The following is a 24536-nucleotide window of genomic DNA, read 5'->3' as shown; positions in this document are numbered from 1 at the left end:
TGGCAACTGAGTCTCATCATCATCTGATGCATACTGAGGTGTGCTGACCATAGGCACTGGCCCACCCGCCTCTTCAGATTCAGAGGGACAAAGTAGTTGCGCATCACTGCATACTCCCTCTTCTTCACGCTCTAGAATGCTGCTTGGCTGGCCACCTCTTTCCAAGCCAACAGATTCTGAGAACAGAAGTAAAGATTGAGATGGCTCCTGTCCAGGGCTCTCAGACTGCCTGGGCAATTTGGCAGGTGGTGAAGAGACAGATGGTTGCTCTTCAGTGCTCTGGCCTTGGGAGGATGCGGTAGTCATTGAAGTGGATGCGTTAGCTGCCATCCATCCGACAACGGCTTCAATTTGTTCGTCACGCAGCAGTGGGGTACGGAGAGGTCCTACAAAGCTGCGCATGAAGGACTGTTGCCTGGTAAAAGTGGGGGATGCCGGGTCACTGGTGGCCACAGCAGATACCGAATCCCCACGTCCTCTCCCTGCTGAATTCCCCCGTCCTCTCCCTGCTGAAACTCCATGGCCACGACCACGTGCCTTACTCCCTGCCTTCTTCATCTTGGTAGACTGATAAAGATAGGCAGAAAAGTAAAAAAGGGGTGGCTTAGTGTTCTTATTCCTGAACACCTGCTAACCAGTATAAGAAACACTAATTTGGCTAAGAGTGTGTGTACTACACTTTAATATGAACTAATGTGGCCTAGACAACTGTAAAGTGGAGTGTTTGGTGAACTTTATTTCCTTTTTTTTTTTTGGGTGGGGGAAAGGAAAGGAAAGGATGTGACCAAAGTTTGAAAGCTATAGTATCACAAACTTTTTGGAGCGATTACAATGCAGGAAGCAAACCTACAATGCAATTGATGAGGCTCCAAAAAATAGGGTGATACTAGCCTGGCTGGCCCTGAAGGGCACAAGCCAGCAAAAAGGCTCCTCTATCTAATCCTATATAGTGTTTGCAACCAACCAATGACAATGGATGCGGTTGGAAGCACACAAATATAGGAGCAAAAATCTGGCTAAATTTGCTGCAAAAAAAGGACTATGTATGAGGCAGTGACGCACGCTGAGCGGACTACAGCTAGCGGTGGCTGTAGAACACACTGCAACGTGAGCTGCACTCACACACAGAGAGACCTATCAGACAGCCAAAAACAGTGCAGAGAAATGGGCTATAGCACTGAAAGGCTGCTGAAAGGCTCCGCTGTCCACTCCTTTAGTGTTTGCAACCAACGTATATGGATACGTATGGAAGCACACTATACAGGAGAAAAAAAAAGCAGCAATAACAGAAAAATGTGTATGAGGCAGAGACACACGCTGGCCGGCCTACAAGCAGACGTGCCTGCAGGACACACTACACAGCGTGGGTCTGCACTCACACAGCCCTTGCAGACAGCTGTGAAAACAGCGCTGCTAGGGAAAAGCAAGCTACAGTGGTGGTTTATGTAGCCTGGATAAAGCACAATATTGTTTTTAGAATCGCTATTTCTAACTGTCCCTCACAGTCTTCAACAGCAGCCTGTCCCTAACTGAATTCACAGCAGAGTGACCAGAAATGGCGGCTGCAGCGCTTTTTATAGTGCATCATGACATCATTTCAGCAGCCAATCACAGCCATGCCAGTAGTTAACATGCCTACATGCCTAACAGGATATGCCCACACTTCTGAGGATCCCCATTGGCTGAATCAAATCGAGCGGGCTCCTAGCATTATGGGAACTTCCGATTCCGGTATTCGATATGAAAAAAGTATCGGAACTAAGTATCGGAATTCCGATACAGCTAATATCGGCCGATACCCGATACTTGCGGTATCGGAATGCTCAACACTAATGACAATGCACCATCTCATGCTGCAAAGAATACCTCTGAGTCATTGGCTGCTATGGGCATAAAAGGAGATAAACTCATGGTGTGGCCACCATCTTCCCCTGACCTCAACCCTATAGAGAACCTTTGGAGTATCATCAAGCAAAAGATCTAAGAGGGTGGGAGGCAGTTCACATCAAAACAGCAACTCTGGGAGGCTATTCTGACTTCATGCAAAGAAATCCAAGCAGTAACTCTCCAAAAACTCCCAAGTTCAATGGATGCAAGAATTGTGAAGGTGATATCAAAGAAGGGTTCCTATGTTAACATGTAACTTGGCCTGTTAGGATGTTTTGGAGTTAAATAGCTTTTTTGTTCAGTGATTGTGACCTCCTAATGCTGAAAATTCCACAAACGAGCATTTTCAGTTCTTGAAAACATATCAAATGTTTAGAAATTCTTCAGTGCCAAATAATTTGGAACATTGCATTTTGAGTTTTTATTCATTTTGGAGATTATACTATTATCATTGGGAGGTTTCTTCAATAAAATTCGATGTATACTCTAATGGGTGATGACTTTTATTAGACTGACTGTCATTTGCATCGGCCACTTAGGAAAATCAGAGAAAAATATAATTTCCATAATAATTTGGAACATAGTGTGACGGTGGTATTAAACTCCCAAAAAATGCTTTGACTGCTGCAGGTGAGCAATTTTTTTTTAATTAAAGGGGTTGTCTGGGCATTTCACATAATCTCAGTACATATCTGGGCTGCAGAATGGTGACAATAAGTAATTTTCCTTCTGTCACCAGTTTGCAGGGTTTTCTAGATATCACTCTCTTGCTTCTGATCAGAACGTCCAAGGGGGGATGTTCTGGCATTGAAATGAGAACTGGTCGTTTCCTCCTACTCTACTAAAAATCTGCCCTCTATAGCAACAAGCCCACCCTCCATAGCAACAGGCTCTCCCTGTCCACATGAACAAGCCCTCCTCACACAGTAACAAATCCTCCCCCTCTAGCAGCCTCAGTGCAGAGAGCAGAACTACCCCGCTGCTTCTCCCCCAGACACACACTGAACAGTGATCTATGGAAAGTGAAACTCTAGTGAGCAGGGAAAATCATCCTGTATTCTGGGCCACTCCATGATTACAATACATAAGTCACTCATTATCAGTAGAGTTGAGCATTCCGATACAGCAAGTATCGGGTATCGGCCGATACTTGCTGTATCGGAATTCCGATACCGACATCCGATATTTTTTCAATATCGGGCATCGGAATCGGAAGTTCAAAGTTGATTGACAGCCGAAATGACGTCATCATGATGCGCGGTGTGTGCGCATCATGATGCGCCGTCATTTCGGGCTTTCCGGGGGTCTCTGCCGGCCTGCCGGGGGGCTGTGCCGGCCTGCCGGGGGGCTGTGTGGACTGCCCGGGGTCTGTACCGGCCTGCCGGGGGGCTGTGCCGGCCTGCCGGGTGGTCTGTGCACCCTGTGGGGGTCTGTACCGGCCTGCCGGGGGGCTGTGCCGGCCTGCCGGGGGGCTGTGCACCCTGTGGGGGTCTGTACCGGCCTGCCGGGGGGCTGTGCTGATGTCCGGGGGTCTGTGCAGGCATCGTCCGATGGGACTACAAGTCCCATCGGGCGATGCCTGCTACCATGACAGTGATTGACACATTAGCCAATGATGGGACAGTAGTAGTCCCATCATCCGGCTAATGTGTTAAATGTTAAAAAAAAAAAAAAAAATACTACATACATACTACATGCATGCTACATACATACCACATATATACTACATGCATGCTACATACATGCTACATGCATGCTACATACATACTACATACATACTACATGCATGCTACATACATACTACATGCTACATACATACTACATATATACTACATGCATACTACATACATACTACATGTTACATGCATGCCACATACATACTACTTGCTACATACATACCACATATATACTACATGCATGCTACATACATACTACATGCTACATGCATGCTACATACATACTACATACATACTATATGCATGCTACATATATACTACATGCATGCTACATACATACTACATGCTACATACATACCACATATATACTACATACATACTACATGCTACATACATACTACATACATACTACATGCATGCTACATACATACTACATGCTACATACATACTACATACATGCTACATACATACTACATGCATGCTACATACAATACATTCATACAATACATACATAGACATACAGTACATATAACATAGAGTAACATACTTACCAATACTTGTCACATTGTTCCCCGAAGCCATTGTCTTTTACGGAATAAATATTAACATAACAAACCACAAAAATACTCACCCATGATCCGAAGCAGTCCACGAGTGTGTCCCACGACGATCTTGGGTAGAGAACTGCAGCATCAGCTGATGCTGCCGCTCTCTACGGGCTGCAGGAATCCAATGACGGAAGGTAGGTATCCTTCCGCACTGTATTCCTCCGCCACTTAAAAAAAAAAAAGTCCCTAGTCTCACTTTATGGTAAAATACCATAAAGTGAGACTAGGGACTTTTTTTTTTTTAAGTGGCGGAGGAATACAGTGCGGAAGGATACCTACCTTCCGTCATTGGATTCCTGCAGCCCGTAGAGAGCGGCAGCATCAGCTGATGCTGCAGTTCTCTACCCAAGATCGTCGTGGGACACACTCGTGGACTGCTTCGGATCATGGGTGAGTATTTTTGTGGTTTGTTATGTTAATATTTATTCCGTAAAAGGCAATGGCTTCGGGGAACAATGTGACAAGTATTGGTAAGTATGTTACTCTATGTTATATGTACTGTATGTCTATGTATGTATTGTATGAATGTATTGTATGTGGCATGCATGTAGTATGTATGTAGTATGTATGTAGTATGTATGTAGCATGTAGTATGTATGTAGCATGCATGTAGTATGTATGTAGCATGTAGTATGTATGTAGCATGCATGTAGTATATATGTAGTATGTATGTAGCATGCATGTAGTATATATGTAGTATGTATGTAGTATGTATGGAGCATGCATGTAGCATGCATGTAGTATGTATGTAGCATGTAGTATGTATGTAGCATGCATGTAGTATGTATGTAGTATGTATGTAGTATATATGTAGCATGTAGTATGTATGTAGCATGCATGTAGTATGTATGTAGTATGTATGTAGCATGCATGTAGTATGTATGTAGTATATATGTAGCATGTAGTATGTATGTAGCATGCATGTAGTATGTATGTAGTATGTATGTAGCATGCATGTAGTATATATGTAGTATGTATGTAGTATGTATGTAGCATGTAGTATGTATGTATGTAGTATTTTTTTTTTTTTTTTTTTTTTTTTACAATTAACACATTAGCCGGATGATGGGACTACTACTGTCCCATCATTGGCTAATGTGTCAATCACTGTCATGGTAGCAGGCATCGCCTGATGGGACTTGTAGTCCCATCGGACGATGCCTGCACAGACTACCGGAGCCTGCACAAACCCCCCGGCAGGCCGGCACAGCCCCCCGGAGCCTGCACAGACCACCGGCAGGCCGGTACAGACCCCGGGCAGGCCGGCAGAGACCCCCGGAAGGCCCGTACAGACCCCCGAGAGGCTGTACAAGGGCAGGAAAGGGTTTTTCCAATTCCGATACCGGAAGTCTCATAGACTTGAATGGGACTTCCGGTATCGGCATTGGCAATACCGATACTTTTTTTAAAGATCGGCCGATCCATTCCGATCTGATATTTTGAAGTATCGGACGGTATCGCTCAACTCTAATTATCAGTGATTCCTTCCCTCAGTGTCCCAGGCTGCTGGCAGTGATGGGGCTTGGGCTGGCAGTGATGGGGCTCGGCTGCTGGCAGCAGTGAGAACAGAATGTGTGATGGCCAGTGATGGGGGTCTGCAGCTTCTAATCTGCACAGGGGATGGCAGTCACTGATGTAATCTGTTCTGTGACAAAGCCTCTGCTGTGTGAATGAGACAGCTCTGTGTCACTGATGTCTACCCATTCCTGCTACTACATGTGGGGACAAATGACACCACAAGAAACGACCGGGAAACCATCTGCAGAGACTTTGAAGACTTAGGCAAGAAAGTGAAAGAACTGGGAGCGCAGGTGGTCTTCTCTTCCATCCTCCCAGTGGATGGCCATGGAACAAGGAGGTGGAATAAGATTCTGCAGGTGAACAACTGGCTACGTCGATGGTGCCGTCAGCAACGATTTGGATTTATGGATCACGGAGTGAATTACCTTTACGATGGACTACTTGCTAGAGATGGGGTGCACCTTACAAAGACTGGAAAACATGTATTTGGAAGTCGACTTGCTACACTTGTAAGGAGAGCTTTAAACTAGAACAACATGGGAAGGGAAGCAAAAGACCAGAAAAAGTCATACACCTGACAAATGCTATTGAGAACTCTGCTATTAGAAATGGAAAGGAAGAACAAAGACAAAAGAATCTAATTAATAAAAAATATTGGAGAAAGAGAAACCAATCACAATCTAAAATGTTTCTATACTAATGCACAAAGCATGGGCAACAAACAAGGAGAATTGGAACTACTAACGCAGGAAAAGAAATATGATGTCATTGGAATCACTGAAACTTGGTGGGACGATACACATGATTGGAATACAAGACTAGAAGGATACAACTTATTTGCAAGAAACAGACTTGATAAGCGAGGAGGAGGTGTCGCATTGTATGTTAGAAACGTGTATATCTGCACAGAGATTGAAGCTTCAGAGACTGGGAGTTCTGTGGAAACTGTTTGGGTAAGACTACAAGGACAGAACAATGGAAAGGACACCATTGTAGGCATTTACTACAGGCCGCCTGTGCAAGCTGAAGATAGGGATGAACTCTTTATGCATCAAATGGCCAAGTTCTCCAAAAAATGTGACATAGTTGTCATGGGAGATTTCAACTATCCAGACATTTGTTGGGAACCTCTCTCAGGCAAAACTAACAGGTCAAGGAAATTCTTATCCTCTCTTGCTGACAACTTTATCTTCCAAAAGGTAGGGGAGAAAACAAGGGGAACTGCTACCTTGGATCTAATCCTTATAAACAGGGAGGAAATGGTTGAGGAGGTTAAAGTGGCTGGGACCCTAGGAGGTAGTGACCATGCTATTTTAGAATTTTGGATAACTAGAGGAGGAAGACCTGTGAAGACTCAAATGTCAAGGTTAGATTTCAGAAAGGCAGATTTTAAGGGATTCAGAAAGAGAATTGGAGGGATCCAATGGCTGGATATCCTTAAAGACAAAAATGTCCAGGAAGGATGGTAAATCTTGAAAAATGAAATTCTCAAAGCACAATTGTTAACAATTCCGAAAAGAGGGAAGAATAGGAAGCATTTAAGGAAGCCAGGATGGATGAACACAGAACTTAAGCACATGCTAAAAAGGAAGAAAAAAATGTTTATAAAATGGAAAGAGGGAGGCATATCTAAAGAAGAATATAATGCTGTCTGCAGAACCTGCACGGCACAAATCAGAATAGCTGAAGCTGACAATGAATTGAGGCTTGTAAGAGATGTCAAAAGCAATAATAAAGGATTTTGGGGATATGTCAAAAGTAAAAGAAAAGTCAAAGATGCTATAGGATTTTTACAGGATGAAAATGATGAAATGGTAAGACAGGATGTTGAGAAGGCCAAACTTTTAAATTCCTATTTTGCATCTGTTTTCTCTCAGAAAGGAAATGTAACATCAACTGTTCTTCACTGTCCTATTAAGGGAATAGAAGAATCCAGGATATCTATAAACAGAAAGATAGTGAGGAAACACTTAGCTAACCTAAATGAATTCAAGTCTCCAGGTCCAGATGAATTACACCCCAGAGTACTGAAGGAGATAGCAGAAGAAATTTTTGAACCCCTCTCCATAATCTTTGAAAATTCTTGGAGAACAGGAGAAGTCCCAGAAGACTGGAGAAGAGCAAATGTTGTTCCTATCTTCAAAAAGGGGAAGAAGGTGGACCCAGGCAACTATAGGCCAGTGAGTCTGACTTCTATACCAGGAAAGATCTTTGAACAAATTATTAAACAACATGTATGTCAGTACCTGGATAAGAATGAAGTGATTAAACAGAGTCAGCATGGGTTTGTAACTAATAAGTCATGTCAGACTAACTTAATTTCCATCTATGACGGAATCACTGATTGGGTGGATCAAGGAAATGCTGTAGATATAGTATATCTTGACTTCAGCAAAGCATTTGACAAAGTATCTCATACAATCCTTATTGAAAAAATGACTAAGTATGGAATGGACAAGGCAACTGCTAGGTGAATTCAAAACTGACTTAGTGATCGGACCCAAAGAGTGGTCGTAAATGGCTGCACATCCAGTTGGAAGAATGTCTCAAGTGGGGTACCACAGGGCTCTGTCCTGGGCTCTGTATTGTTCAACATCTTTATCAACAATTTAGATCAAGGAATTGAGGGTAAACTGTTATGAATGAGTCACCGTAGGAGGCAAAAACAGAAATACTAGCTAAGTCCAGAAAACCAGAGAAGTTGGCAGCTATCGGATTGCAGACCCCTGAACCTATCAACAACAACTAGCCGTCGCCGTGGGGGGTTCCTACGGTGCCCTAGACCCCTCGATCACAGCCGGAGAACTACATAGCCTAAAGACAAAAAGGGAAATCTAAACTGCCCCAGAGCAGACCCCAAAGCAATAGGCAGCCCCCAACATATAATGACGGTGAAGCAAGATGAAAAAACACTCACACAGATAGAAAGATAGGCTGAGCAAATGATGGGGCCCAAGCTAACTAGATAGGACAGGATAGAAAAGCTGCTGTCTGTAAACCGTCAAAACCCTATCAAAACAAGAGCCAACAGCTGATAGGGAAAAAAGCCCTGAAGACACTAGGCTTCAAAAACACTATATCAATACTCAGGTATTTTCAGAAGACAGAGCAAAAAGGAATTCAGCTCACCCCAGCAGGGAATGGCAGAAATCAAGGAAAACAATGCAAAACAAAACCAAAACACAAATGCAAAAAGTAGAGCAGAAAACTTAGCTTTTGAGGAGCAGGAATCAGACTGGTATCCTAGAATCCCTCAGAGAGGTCACCAGCAAGGCAGAAGGGCGTCGGCTGCCTTATATCCAGTCAGTAATTCCCGTCACCCAGTCATCATCATCCTGTCCAGGTGCTTGGTAATCAGCCTCACTACCTTCCTTCACCAGAAGAGGGAGTTCATCAGACCTCAATGGTGAAGGGGAAAATGAACTCACAACAGTAAACTGATTAAATTTGCTGATGACACAAAGTTAGGAGGGATAGCTAATACTAGAGAAGAGAGAGAGAGGATTCAAAAAGATATAAATAAACTGGAGAAGTGGGCAGCAACTAACAGAATGGTTTTTAACAGGGAAAAATGCAAAGTACTACATCTGGGCAATAAAAATGAAAAAAGCATATACAGAATGGGAGGAATAGGGCTAAGCAACAGCACATGTGAAAAAGACTTGGGTATACTAATAGATCACAGACTGAATATGAGTCAACAGTGTGATGCAGCAGCAAAAAAGGCAAATGCAATTCTAGGATGTATTAACAGTAGCATACAGTCTAGATCACGTGAAGTCATTATTTCCCTCTACTCCTCTTTGGTCAGAGCTCATCTGGAATATTGTGTCCAGTTTTGGGCACCACATTTTAAAAAAGACATCAACAAACTGGAGCAAGTTCAGAAAAGAGCGACCAGAATGGTGACCGGTCTGCAAACCCTGTCTTATGAGGAAAGGTTGCAGGATTTGGGAATGTTTAGTTTGTAGAAATGATCCAGCTGAAGTGCTCTGGTGATTTATTGAGTGCTGTTCAGACAACAGAACATTGTTTATGCGTTTCTGGCTAGACGCCCTTAATCATAACAACTAGTGAATGTTGCCAGTTCCACTATATACCCCCCTCTTCAGTAGGGGAAATTAAGGGCAAGTGGGAACATATGTGTCAGCAGATAATGCTGGATTATACAAAAATGAATAAGTGAAAAAACAAAAACCGTGAAAATAAAATAAAAAGTGTCTACTGGAACCACATATAATGCTCTTTCAGATTATACAGTGCCTACAAGTAGTATTCAACCCCCTGCAGATTTAGCAGGTTTACACATTCGGAATTAACTTGGCATTGTGACATTTGGACTGTAGATCAGCCTGGAAGTGTGAAATGCACTGCAGCAAAAAAGAATGTTATTTCTTTGTTTAATTTTTTTTTTAAATTGTGAAAAGTTTATTCAGAGGGTCATTTATTATTCAACCCCTCAAACCACCAGAATTCTGTTTGGTTCCCCTAAAGTATTAAGAAGTATTTCAGGCACAAAGAACAAAGAGCTTCACATGTTTGGATTAATTATCTCTTTTTCCAGCCTTTTCTGACTATTTAAGACCCTCCCCAAACTTGTGAACAGCACTCATACATGGTCAACATGGGAAAGACAAAGGAGCATTCCAAGGCCATCAGAGACAAGATCGTGGAGGGTCACAAGGCTGGCAAGGCGTACAAAACCCTTTCCAAGGAGTTGGGCCTACCTGTCTCCACTGTTGGGAGCATCATCCGGAAGTGGAAGGCTTATGGAACTACTGTTAGCCTTCCACGGCCTGGACAGCCTTTGAAAGTTTCCTCCCGTGCCGAGGCCAGGCTTGTCCGAAGAGTCAAGGCTAACCCAAGGACAACAAGGAAGGAGCTCCGGGAAGATCTCATGGCAGTGGGGACATTGGTTTCAGTCAATACCATAAGTAACGTACTCCACCGCAATGGTCTCCGTTCCAGACGAGCCCGTAAGGTACCTTTACTTTCAAAGCGTCATGTCAAGGCTCGTCTACAGTTTGCTCATGATCACTTGGAGGACTCTGAGACAGACTGGTTCAAGGTTCTCTGGTCTGATGAGACCAAGATCGAGATCTTTGGTGCCAACCACACACGTGACGTTTGGAGACTGGATGGCACTGCATACGACCCCAAGAATACCATCCCTACAGTCAAGCATGGTGGTGGCAGCATCATGCTGTGGGGCTGTTTCTCAGCCAAGGGGCCTGGCCATCTGGTCCGCATCCATGGGAAGATGGATAGCATGGCCTACCTGGAGATTTTGGCCAAGAACCTCCGCTCCTCCATCAAGGATCTTAAGATGGGTCGTCATTTCATCTTCCAACAAGACAACGACCCAAAGCACACAGCCAAGAAAACCAAGGCCTGGTTCAAGAGGCAAAAAATCAAGGTGTTGGAGTGGCCTAGTCAGTCTCCTGACCTTAACCCAATTGAAAACTTGTGGAAGGAGGTCAAGATTAAAGTCCACATGAGACACCCAAAGAACCTAGATAACTTGGAGAAGATCTGCATGGAGGAGTGGGCCAAGATAACTCCAGAGACCTGTGCCGGCCTGATCAGGTCTTATAAAAGACGATTATTAGCTGTAATTGCAAACAAGGGTTATTCCACAAAATATTAAACCTAGGGGTTGAATAATAATTGACCCACACTTGCATGTTTAAAATTTATTAAAATTTAACTGAGCAACATAACTTTTTGGTTTGTAAGATTTATGCATCTGTTAATAAATCCTGCTCTTGTGTGAAGTTTGAAGGCTCTAACTTATTTGCCTCTTATCAAACCTGCTAAATCTGCAGGGGGTTGAATACTACTTGTAGGCACTGTATATAACAAAAAACTCAATTGAGATTTGTTCTAAATGAATTTGTATATATATATATATATATATATATACGATGACATGTATATTTTATGAGTCATTAAATTCATAATTTTTAAAATTTTTATGGTTCATGTTATTAATCATTGTTAATCATTGATAAACAATGATACAAATAAAATATAGAGCAATTATAAGAGGTTTCACAAAAATAATGTCAACATGATAAATGATACATAATGGTGGAAAACATACACTTATAGACAATCATTATATATGAAATCCTAAGAACTGGAAGCAAAAGCGAAGACAAAAATGAAAAAGAAGAGGGAGAAAAAAAAAAAAAAAAATTTATTTTTTCCAAGTTTTTTCTCCTTTCTCCTTCTTTCTTCCTTCTCTTCTAGTCATCTTGGATGAGTATGAACAAAGTCCCATAGTGGTCAATCCCGATATTGAAGACATATTCCTTTCTCAAAAAGTTTTTCCTGATCAATCATTGTGGAAATGTCCAAACCACCGCAGGCAAATGTGAACAAAGTCCTGCAACAATTCGCTCCCAACATTAAAGACAAAATCTCCATAAAAGTCTTCCAAACCGAATGTGATCACAATGTCAAGTGATCATGGATAGACATAGATAAAATCCTATAGCACTTAATTTAAGGATCATTTCCATGATTAGAAAAAACCAATAATGTTTTCACGTGTATACCTATAAAATGCAAAAATAGTTGGTTATAAGCGAAGTCATATTAGTGAGCACTGCCATGAAATATAGTGCCAAAGTTGATCATGAAAAAAAAAAAAAAAAAATTATTTTCTACAGTCACTGCACAACCACACATATTGTCGTAGTGATTGAAACTCTAGCACCTGAATATATCAATACATAATCAAGTTCACCAAAATAAGCTGCATGATAAACCCAGTTAGATGATCACAGAATTTAAATGGATTTATGTTAAAATCAAATAATGACAGTGCAAGGCTTAATATAAACATAATACCAAACAAATTGTTATTGCGATAACTAATAATGCAACATAATATCTCGTCTAAGATTCAATCCTTGTGGGACTCTGGTGTCCAATTGAAAAATCCACCAAGCCTCCCTATTTCTCAAATCATTTAGATTGAAACCATGTCTAATAATAATAATAATAATAATAATCTTTATTTATATAGCGCCAACATATTCCGCAGCGCTTTACAGTTTAACAGTTTCAAAACACAAGTCATAAGTAACAACGCTAACAATACAATAATTAAAGCAAAATAAGACGAAATAAGACGACCCTGCTCGTGAGAGCGTACAATCTACAATGAGGTGAGGGAGATACAGAGTACAGGTGTGTATTTACAGTGGTGTATTTACAATGAAGGTCCAGCCATCTTGCAGGAGTGAAGGATGGATGGAGATAGTGAATGGGCTACGCACGCACACTTACACAGAGAATGACTTTGATTAGTGAATGTGATAGGCCACTCTGAACAGGTGTGTTTTGAGGGAGCGCCTAAAACTATGCAAATTGTGGATAGTCCTGATTTCTTGGGGTAGAGCATTCCAGAGGATAGGAGCAGCACGGGAGAAGTCTTGGAGTCGGGAGTGGGAGGTACGGATTAGTGCAGAGGTTAGTCGAAAGTCGTTTGCAGAGCGCAGCGATCGGCTAGGCCGATAGACAGAAATGAGAGAAGAGATGTAAGGGGGTGCCGCACTGTGGAGAGCTTTGTGGATGAGAACAAGTACTTTGAATTGGATCCTATAATGAATGGGCAGCCAATGTAAGGACTGTTGAAGAGCGGACGCGTCCGAGTACCGATTACCCAGATGGACGATCCTGGCTGCTGCATTGAGTATGGACTGGAGAGGGGATAGTCGAGTGACGGGGAGACCAATTAATAGAGCGTTGCAGTAATCCAGGCGAGAGTGGATCAATGCAACAGTGAGGGTTTTTGTTGTTTCCATAGTGAGAAAAGGGCGGATTCTAGAGATGTTCTTTAGGTGTAAGCGGCAAGAGCGGGCAAGGGATTGTATATGGGATGTAAAGGAGAGATTGGTGTCAAACATAACACCCAGACAGCGCACCTGCTGCCGGGGTGTTATTGTGGTACCACCCACGGAGAAGGAAATGTCAGATTTAGGGAGGTTAGTAGACGGCGGGAGCAGAAAAGTTCAGTTTTGGAGAGGTTGAGTTTCAGATAGAGAGCGGACATGATATTGGAGACTGCGGACAGACAGTCACTGGCGTTCTGTAGTACAGCGGGGGTAAGGTCGGGGGAAGACGTGTATAGTTGTGTGTCATCAGCATAAAGATGGTACTGAAAGCCAAATCTGCTGATGGTCTGTCCAATTGGGGCCGTGTAGAGAGAGAAAAGAAGGGGGCCAAGGACTGAGCCCTGAGGTACCCCGACAGCAAGAGGAAGAGGAGATGACGTGGAGCCAGAGAGCAAAACACTGAAGGAGCGGTCAGAGAGATAGGAAGAGAACCAGGAGAGTGCAGTGTCCTTAATGCCTAGTGACTGGAGCCTAGAGAGTAGGAGATGGTGGTCAACAGTATCGAAAGCTGCAGATAGGTCAAGAAGAATGAGCAGAGAGTGGTCACCGTTACGTTTTGCTGTCAGAAGGTCATTGGTCACTTTGATGAGTGCAGTTTCAGTCGAATGTAGGGGGCGGAAGCCGGACTGTGAAGGGTCTAGAAGGGAGTGAATGGAGAGGTAACGGGTAAGGCGGGAGTAAACTAGGCGTTCCAAAAGTTTAGAGATGAAGGGGAGATTGGAGACTGGTCTGTAGTTGTTTGTGCAGGATGGGTCGAGAGCAGGTTTCTTTAGTAGTGGAGTAACGATGGCGTGTTTGAAGGAGGATGGGAAAATGCCCGAGGAGAGGGAGAGATTAAAGATTGTAGTTAGGTGGGTTGTGACGACTGGAGAGAGAGACTGGAGGAGATGTGAGGGAATGGGGTCGGTAGTGCATGTAGTCGGACGAGAAGTAGAGAGGAGTCTGGAGACTTCTTCTTCTGTTATGGGATCAAATGTGGAGAGTGAGCCAGTGGAGATGTAGGAAGGGATGGGAGTCACAGCACTTGGTGGTTGGGAGCAGATTTCTTGACGGATATTATCTATTTTTTCTGTAAAGTGGGAGGCCAGGTCATCAGCACAAATGTCTGTGATAGGGGCTTGTGCTTTTGGCCTGAGGAGGGAGTGAAAAGTGTCAAAAAGTTTCTTGGGGTTGTTGGCTAGTGAGGAGATCAGGGTGGTGAAGTAGGTCTGTTTGGCAAGGTGAAGGGCAGCGTTATAGGTTCTTAACATAAATTTGAAGTGGATGAAGTCTTCTGGTGTGCAGGTTTTTCTCTATAGGCGTTCAGCACTCCTGGAGCATCGCTGGAGAAGTTGAGTTTGCGATGTGAGCCAGGGCTCTTTTACTCTGTGTTTGGAGGTTCTGAGGATGAGGGGAGCTACTTGGTCAAGGGTGCTTCTAAGAGTGTCATTGTAGTGATGAACAGCCAGATTAGGACAGGAAAGAGAGGAGATTGGGGACAGAGATGAGTGTAGGGAATCTGAAAGTGTCTGAGGGTTAATAGCTTGTAGATTTCTGACTGTGTGGTAGGTAGGAATGAGCTGGGGTGGGCGAGGATTTGTGAGCGTGAAGGAGAGAATGTTGTGGTCAGAGAGTGGAAGCGGTGAGTTGTTTAGGTGGGAGATTGAACAGAGCCGGCAGAAGACCAGATCAAGGGTGTTACCGTCCTTATGTGTCTCAGAGGTTGAAAGCTGTGAGAGGCCTAGAGAGGTGGTTAGTGATAGAAGCTGGGATGCAGATGTGGAATTAGGGCTGTTAATGGGGAGGTTGAAGTCTCCCAGGATGAGGGTTGGTAGTTCTGAGGACATGAAGTGTGGCAGCCAGGCTGAAAAGTGGTCAAGGAAGAGGGTGGGTGAGCCTGGGGGCCGGTATATGACCGCTACCCTGAGGGAGAGGGGACGGAAGAGCCTGATGGTGTGGACCTCAAAAGAAGGGAATAAGAGTGATGGGACTGGGGGGATGACCTGGAAAGTGCATTGTGGGTACAGGAGTATGCCAACTCCACCACCAGGTCTGTTTGTGCGTCTCGGGGAGTGAGAGAATTGTAAGCCACCGTAGGAAATGGCAGCAGGAGAGACAGTGTCAGAATCCTGAATCCAGGTTTCAGTGAGGGCCAACAGATTAAGAGAGTTGTTCAGAAAGTAGTTGTGTAGGAAAGGAAGCTTGTTACAAGCAGACCGTGGATTCCAGAGGGCACAATTAAAAGATTGAGATGAGGGAGTGCAAGTAATGTTAATCAGATTATTGTGGTTTCGATATGAGGTAGGGTAGGGGTCGAGGTTGGGGGATGGTGGACCAGGGTTGGGGGAGATGTCCCCTGAAATCAGTAGGAGAAGGAAGATAAAGAGCCAATAGTTGTTGGAATTGTAAGTAGTTTTTTTCTGCGATGTGTTTGGGCAAGATGGGCTGAGGTTTCTCAGGAAGGTGAGGAGTGTGTGGGAGCTGTACATGGGAGAGGGAAGTATAGAGGGGCTGATGTGTATGAGTCGTGATGGAGGGGGGATAGGGTGATGAATGTGGATGGCAAGGGAACACAGGAGGATAAAAATAAAGCACATGGTTAAAGGGGAAGGCAAAGTGTGGGTTACCTGACTCCTGCCCTGATTAACTGCCATGTATAACTGCCGTTTTGCTGGATGCTTATCTTCTGTGATGCTTTGCTTATGGGATGCTTGCGTGCTGTACCCCACACTGCGTGCTTCCCCTTAGCAACTACTACATATATAGGCCACACTACAGGGTCAGGAGAGAGGGATTGTGGGAGATGGTTGGGTATAATTTGGCAGCTGGGGCCAGCACACCAGGGGATGGTTAGATGATCAAAGGCACTAGACCAAGATGTGGCAAAATGCTATAGCACCTTCCACCTGATAAGATCTAGAAAGGCCCCAGTCACAGATCTAAAGCAGTAAGTATTACATACAGTGCAACAAATGAATTATACCAAAGCTTTAGCAAGCACATTTAAATATGCAGCAAAATGGTCAAGCAGCAGAAGTATGGAGTTGTACCATTTGGATATATTACAGCAGAGAAATAGAGGCAGCAGAGGTGGGAAGTTGTATCATTCAGGCTGCTTGCTGGCAGTGAATGGAGTAAATACATGCAGGGTGGCTCAGTTGATTACCATTTGGATATATTACAGCAGAGAATAGAGGCAGCAGAGGTGGGAAGTTGTATCATTCAGGCTGCTTGCTGGCAGTGAATGGAGTAAATACATGCAGGGTGGCTCAGTTGATTACCATTTGGATATATTACAGCAGAGAAATAGAGGCAGCAGAGGTGGGAAGTTGTATCATTCAGGCTGCTTGCTGGCAGTGAATGGAGTAAATACATGCAGGGTGGCTCAGTTGATTACCTGTGTGAAGAGAGAAGATGAATGTTAATTCCATGCCATGTATGACTGCCGTTTTGCTGGATGCTTATCTTCTGTGATGCTTTGCTTATGGGATGCTTGCGTGCTGTACCCCACACATGTCTAGATTTTTTATGAAGTTTTTCAATCGCATATGCAGAAAAAAATTCAATTGTTTTGTCATGTATTTGAACAAAATGTTTAGAAGCCTGTGATATATTTTTTACCGAGTTGTATTTAACAATATCATGGAGATGCTCCTTAATTCGGGTACAAACTGAATGTTTTGTACTACCAACATATTTAAGATTGCATTTGGTGCATTCTATAATATAGGTAACCCATCGAGTATTACAATTCAAGAAGGAATTAATCTGATATTTGTTGTTATTAGTTGTATTGGTAAAAAACTTACATTTTTTGGCCACTGTGCACATTTTGCAGTTATGCAAACCGCACTTGTAAAAACCCCTCAATAGAGTTGAGCGAAACGGGTCGAAAAATTTCAAAAGTCGCCGACTTTTGGCAAAGTCGGGTTTCATGAAACAAAATCCGACCCTAGGATGAGGTCGGCCACGAGGTCGGCGACTTACGCGCCAAAGTCGCGTTTCAAAAGTTTGTTTTGTGCTCTTTTTCAGCCAATCAGGATCCACGGACACTGTGGGCAACGTGATGACATAGGCACGGGTCACCACCATCTTTCAGAAGGGCATGCAAGTGATTGGCTTGCTTTGGTGGGCGTCACAGGGGGTATAAAAGGGCGTGCACGCCGACCGCCATCTTACTTCTGCCGATCTTAGCATAGGGAGAGGTTGCTGCTGATTCTGTAGGGAGAGCGTTAGGCAGGGATGAAGAAAAAAAAACTGCTTCTGCTGCTAGCGATTGTGCCTGTACAACACACCAGTCACTGTGTGTGCAGTGCAAGGGGAGGCTATATTGTGGTGTATCAGTGGTGTTGGTTGTTGGGCTGCCTTCTAAGGCTTCCTGACAGCTGCATTGCTGTTTACCCACTGCTCTGCAAACTGCTTTTTTAAAAGCAATCCCAATTTTTTTTTTGTCCTGCTGAGGTACTGAGCTGCAAACTGCTTTTTTAAAAGCAATCCCAATTTTTTTTTTTTGTCCTGCTGAGGTACTGAGCGTGCATTTTTTCACACCATACAGCGGTGTACGCTCCTCACACAGTACCGTGTAACGGCTGTTATCACAGCCACAGTGAAGCTATCTGTGTCACTCTGTGAGAATAAGTCGAGGACATGTTCCGTTCTTACAGACCTGCACTCTAGGGAGATTCTTATTCTGCCCAATTCTACATACACCTTGTAGTTTGTGATACACTAGCCAATTTCTGCCTGTGACATAGCACTGTGATATTCAGTGGGCCTCACACAATCCAAAAGTGTCCAGTGTCCACAAGTGTCTGCAGAAATTCAAAATCTCCGTTATCCTCTAGTCACTTTTGTCACAGCTGTGCCATCGAGCCTGTGACATAGCGCTCAGATATTCAGTGGGCCTCACACAATCCAAAAGTGTCCAGTGTCCACAAGTGTCCTGATGACCTGAGGTTAGTATCCTCAAAAGTCAGAACCTCCCACTCCCGTCTCCAAGACTTTACACGTGCCGCGCCAATTCTTTGGAATGCACTTCCCAGGTCAATACGATTAGTCCCCAATCCCCACAATTTTAAGCGTGTCATGAAAACGCATTTATTCAGACTGGCCTATCGCCTCAACACATTAACCTAACCTATCCCTGTGTGGCAGAGCCAAAAGTTTTACCATAACCAGGTTCCCAGCATCATGTTCCCACATGCTTTATGCATCCATTAGCCCTCTGTGTCTGTACTGTTACACACTTAACATTATGGCTGGTCCATACAATCAGAACAACTGTTACCACCCACCTTTCATGTCTACCTCTTTCCTCATAGACTGTAAGCTTGCGAGCAGGGCCCTCACTCCTCTTGTTATTTGTTATAATCTACTGTATGTGATTATTGTTATGCTGTAATGTCTATTGTCTGTACAAATCCCCTCTGAAATGTAAAGTGCTGCGGAATATGTCGGCGCTATAAAAATAAAATTTATTATTATTATTTATTAAGTGTCTGCAGAAATTCAAAATCTCCGTTATCCTCTAGTCACTTTGGTCACAGCTGTGCCATCGAGCCTGTGACATAGCGCTCAGATATTCAGTGGGCTCACACAATCCAAAAGTGTCCAGTGTCCACAAGTGTCTGCAGAAATTCAAAATCTCACTTATCCTCTAGTCACTTTGGTCACAGCTGTGCCATCGAGCCTGTGACATAGCGCTCAGATATTCAGTGGGCCTCACACAATCCAAAAGTGTCCATTGTCCACTAGTGTGAGCAGAAATTCAAAATCTCACTTATCCCCTAGTCACTTTGGTCACAGCTGTGCCATCGAGCCTGTGACATAGCGCTCAGATATTCAGTGGGCCTCACACAATCCAAAAGTGTCCAGTGTCCACTAGTGTGTGCAGAAATTCAAAATCTCACTTATCCTCTAGTCACTTTGGTCACAGCTGTGCCATCGAGCCTGTGACATAGCGCTCAGATATTCAGTGGGCTCACACAATCCAAAAGTGTCCAGTGTCCACAAGTGTCTGCAGAAATTCAAAATCTCCGTTATCCTCTAGTCACTTTGGTCACAGCTGTGCCATCGAGCCTGTGACATAGTGCTCAGATATTCAGTGGGCTCACACAATCCAAAAGTGTCCAGTGTCCACAAGTGTCTGCAGAATTTCAAAATCTCCCTTATCCTCTAGTCACTTTTGTCACAGCTGTGCCATCGAGCCTGTGACATAGCGCTCAGATATTCAGTGGGCCTCACACAATCCAAAAGTGTCCAATGTCCACTAGTGTGTGCAGAAATTCAAAATCTCACTTATCCTCTAATCACTTCTGTCACAGCTGTGCCATCGAGCCTGTGACATAGCGCTCAGATATTCAGTGGGCCTCACACAATCCAAAAGTGTCCAATGTCCACTAGTGTGTGCAGAAATTCAAAATCTCCCTTATCCTCTAGTCACTTTTGTCACAGCTGTGCCATCGAGCCTGTGACATAGTGCTCAGATATTCAGTGGGCTCACACAATCCAAAAGTGTCCAGTGTCCACAAGTGTCTGCAGAAATTCAAAATCTCCCTTATCCTCTAGTCACTTTTGTCACAGCTGTGCCATCGAGCCTGTGACATAGCGCTCAGATATTCAGTGGGCCTCACACAATCCAAAAGTGTCCAGTGTCCACTAGTGTGTGCAGAAATTCAAAATCTCACTTATCCTCTAGTCACTTTTGTCACAGCTGTGCCATCGAGCCTGTGACATAGTGCTCAGATATTCAGTGGGCTCACACAATCCAAAAGTGTCCAGTGTCCACAAGTGTCTGCAGAAATTCAAAATCTCCCTTATCCTCTAGTCACTTTTGTCACAGCTGTGCCATCGAGCCTGTGACATAGCGCTCAGATATTCAGTGGGCTCACACAATCCAAAAGTGTCCAGTGTCCACAAGTGTCTGCAGAAAATCAAAATCTCACTTATCCTTTAGTCACTTTGGTCACAGCTGTGCCATCGAGCCTGTGACATAGTGCTCAGATATTCAGTGGGCTCACACAATCCAAAAGTGTCCAGTCTCCACAAGTGTCTGCAGAATTTCAAAATCTCCCTTATCCTCTAGTCACTTTGGTCACAGCTGTGCCATCGAGCCTGTGACATAGCGCTCAGATATTCAGTGGGCCTCACACAATCCAAAAGTGTCCAATGTCCACTAGTGTGTGCAGAAATTCAAAATCTCACTTAGGCCGGTTTCACATTAGCGCTTTTTCAGTGCACGCACGGCCGGGGTAGCTCCGCCCCCGAGCCGGCTCTCTGCCCGGCGTGCCGCCCCTTGCTTGTAGCGCCGCCTACTAGCGGACAGCGGCGCCTGCGATCGGCGCACCCTATCTTTAGCATAGGGTGCGCAGATCGTGCGCAGGCCATGCGCTAGTTGCGCTTTGACCTGCACTGCGCACTTTTGATGGTGCGCCGTGCGCGCCAAAATCCGAAAAGTTTGATTTTGGCACGCACGGCGCACCGTCAAAAGTGCACAGCGCAGGTCAAAGCGCAACTAGCGCACGGCCTGCGCACGATCTGCGCACCCTATGCTAAAGATAGGGTGCGCCGATCGCAGGCGCCGCTGTCCGCTAGTAGGCGGCGCTACAAGCAAGGGGCGGGCACGCCGGGCAGAGAGCCGGCTCGGGGGCGGAGCTACCCCCGGCCGTGCGTGCGCTTAAAAAGCGCTAATGTGAAACCGGCCTTATCCTCTAATCACTTCTGTCACAGCTGTGCCATCGAGCCTGTGACATAGCGCTCAGATATTCAGTGGGCCTCACACAATCCAAAAGTGTCCAGTGTCCACTAGTGTGTGCAGAAATTCAAAATCTCCCTTATCCTCTAGTCACTTTTGTCACAGCTGTGCCATCGAGCCTGTGACATAGTGCTCAGATATTCAGTGGGCTCACACAATCCAAAAGTGTCCAGGGTCCACAAGTGTCTGCAGAAATTCAAAATCTCCCTTATCCTCTAGTCACTTTTGTCACAGCTGTGCCATCGAGCCTGTGACATAGCGCTCAGATATTCAGTGGGCTCACACAATCCAAAAGTGTCCAGTGTCCACTAGTGTGTGCAGAAATTCAAAATCTCACTTATCCTCTAGTCACTTTTGTCACAGCTGTGCCATCGAGCCTGTGACATAGCGCTCAGATATTCAGTGGGCCTCACACAATCCAAAAGTGTCCAGTGTCCACAAGTGTCTGCAGAAATTCAAAATCTCACTTATCCTCTAGTCACTTTGGTCACAGCTGTGCCATCGAGCCTGTGACATAGTGCTCAGATATTCAGTGGGCCTCACACAATCCAAAAGTGTCCAGTGTCCACAAGTGTCTGCAGAAATTCAAAATCTCCCCTGTCCTATAGACACCTTGTACCTTGTTTTACATTACTATATAGTTTGTTGGATTTTGTCTACATTTCTACCAAAAATGAGGAAGGCTGGTGGAAGAGGACGTGGAATTGGGCGGGGGTTGGCAGCTGGTAATGATGGTGTTGTGGTGGATCTGATGGTAGTGGCAAGAGCAAAATAGGATCGAATGCAGGAGGTGTTGAGCCTGCGACATCGTCTGGCTCCATAAGGCTTCGAAGGCTTAGTTTTCTAGGAGTTGGCAAACCGCTTTTAAAGGCAGAGCATCAGGAAAAAGTTTTGTCTTACATTGCTGACTCAGCCTCCAGCTCTATCGCCTCCTCTTCTTCAGTTGTAAAAAGTAAAAGCACTGAGTCGTCATTGGAGGCTCATGTTCATGAACCATACCTTTCCTTGTGTCATCTTGGCCTGGGTAATTCACCATTTCACTTGATAATCCAGGCATGGTATGTGAAAACAGCTCCATGGAGTAATCAGTAGTATGGCCTGCGTCATCCTTCAATCTTGGTTGGGGTAACCAAGATTGAAGGATGACGCAGGCCATACTACTGATTACTCCATGGAGCTGTTTTCACATACCATGCCTGGATTATCAAGTGAAATGGTGAATTACCCAGGCCAAGATGAATCTGACATGGAGTGCACTGATGCACAGCCGCTGATGGATGATTCTGCTGGTACATTCACTCAGAGCACTACATTGTCCTCGCAGTGTACAGAGCCAGATTCTGACCCTGATGAGACTCAGGTGCCCCTTCCCGCACACTATACCACCATACACGGTGACACAGAAGAAGGTGCACATGACATTGAAGAGGAGGTGATGGATGACCCAGTTGTTGACCCAGATTGGCATCCATTGGGGGAGGAGGGTGCTGCTTCCAATAGCTCAGATGAGGAGCATCCACAGCAGACATCGACATCGCAACAGCTGTTATCTGGCAGGCCCGGAGCACTCCAAAGACAGGTTCCAAAAATCAAAAGAGTTGCTGGACAGCTTGTCCAGACGGTCAAAAGATCACAGCGTGCTAGGCCGCAAAATGTCTGCCAAAGTAGGAAGAGTGCAGTGTGGCACTTTTTTGAACAAAATCCTCATGATCAGGCCAAGGTTATCTGTAAGAAGTGCGCAAAGACCTTTAGCCGAGGGAAAAATCTGAAAAATTTGAATACCAGTTGCATGCTTAGACATTTAAACACCATGCACTTGCAAGCGTGGACACAACACCAAACCTCAAGTGCCACATGTGCAACTGATCACAACGAAGGTAGTCAGCAACGTTACATTGTTTCCCCCACTGTAAGCCCACCGGTTAGCACAGCAGTAAATGTTGAGGTGTCGTTGCAAGGCCACAGCAGTCAGGGAATCCCACTGTTATATCAACGAAAGACTGATTCTAGGCCATCAGAAAGAACAACTCCATCACCATCATCAACCCTCTCTCAGTCCGCCCTGTCCACCCTACTTCCACCATATGCAGCTCTCAAGTCCAGCTCACCCTCCCAGACACTATGAGTAGGTCAAGAAAGTACTCAGTCTCTCATCCGCGTACACTGGGTTTGAACGCCCACATTGCCAAACTAATCTCGTTTGAGATGATGCCCTTTCGGTTGGTGGAAAGCGCAGCTTTCCGCGAACTCATGGCCTATGCAGTACCACGCTATGACCTACCCAGTCGCCACTTCTTCTCTCGCAAAGCCATCCCAGCCCTCCACCATCAAGTGAAAGACCGCATTGTCCATGCACTCAAGCAGTCAGTGAGCGGAAAGGTGCACCTCACAACTGATGCATGGTCCAGTCGGCATGGCCAGGGCCATTATGTGTCCATCACTGCACACTGGGTTAATGTGGTGGATGCAGGGTCCACAGGGGACAGCGGTGGTGGGACAGTGCTTCCTAGCCCATGGTATAGGAAACAGTTGGCTGTAGGCGTTCGACCCTCCTCCTCCTCCTCCTCCTCCAGAAGCGAAAGCTCGTCCACAGAGCGCAGTGGTACGAGCACTCCATCTGCAGCTGCCACTGTTGCACACGAGGTGTCCCCCTATCGAGCAGCTAGTGGAAAGCGTCAGCAGGCTGTGTTGCAGATGATGTGTTTGGGCGACAGACACACCGCCGAGGTGCTGGCCGAGTACTTGAAGCGACAAACTGAGTCATGGCTGGGCAGTGTACATCTTGAGGCAGGCAAGGTAGTTAGTGATAACGGCCGTAATTTTGTGGCAGCCATAGCCCTTTCAAAACTCAGCCATATACCTTGCTTGGCTCACACCTTGAACCTGGTGGTGCAGTGCTTCCTCAAAAATTATCCGGAGTTAACAGCCCTGCTCCAGAAGGTGCGAAGACTGTGCGCGCACATCCGCCGGTCGCCTGTACACTCCGTTCGTATGCAGAAGCTGCAGCGATTGCACCACCTTCCCAACCACAGCCTCATTATCGACATTGCAACAAGGTGGAACTCCACCCTGCCCATAGTGGAGCGGCTGTGCGAGCAGAGGCAGGCCATAATGCATTTGTGGGAGGATACACGGCCAGGCACTTTGAGAGCAGACATGGAGTTGACAGGTGTGCAGTGGTCGAAGCTGAAAGACCTCTGTAAAGTCC

The sequence above is a fragment of the Dendrobates tinctorius genome, unplaced genomic scaffold (genome assembly GCF_039654945.1).
Source record: "Dendrobates tinctorius isolate UK_male_01 unplaced genomic scaffold, ASM3965494v1 ptg000285l, whole genome shotgun sequence".
In the NCBI taxonomy this organism is placed as follows: Eukaryota; Metazoa; Chordata; class Amphibia; order Anura; family Dendrobatidae; genus Dendrobates; species Dendrobates tinctorius.
This window is presented reverse-complemented; position numbering follows the sequence as displayed.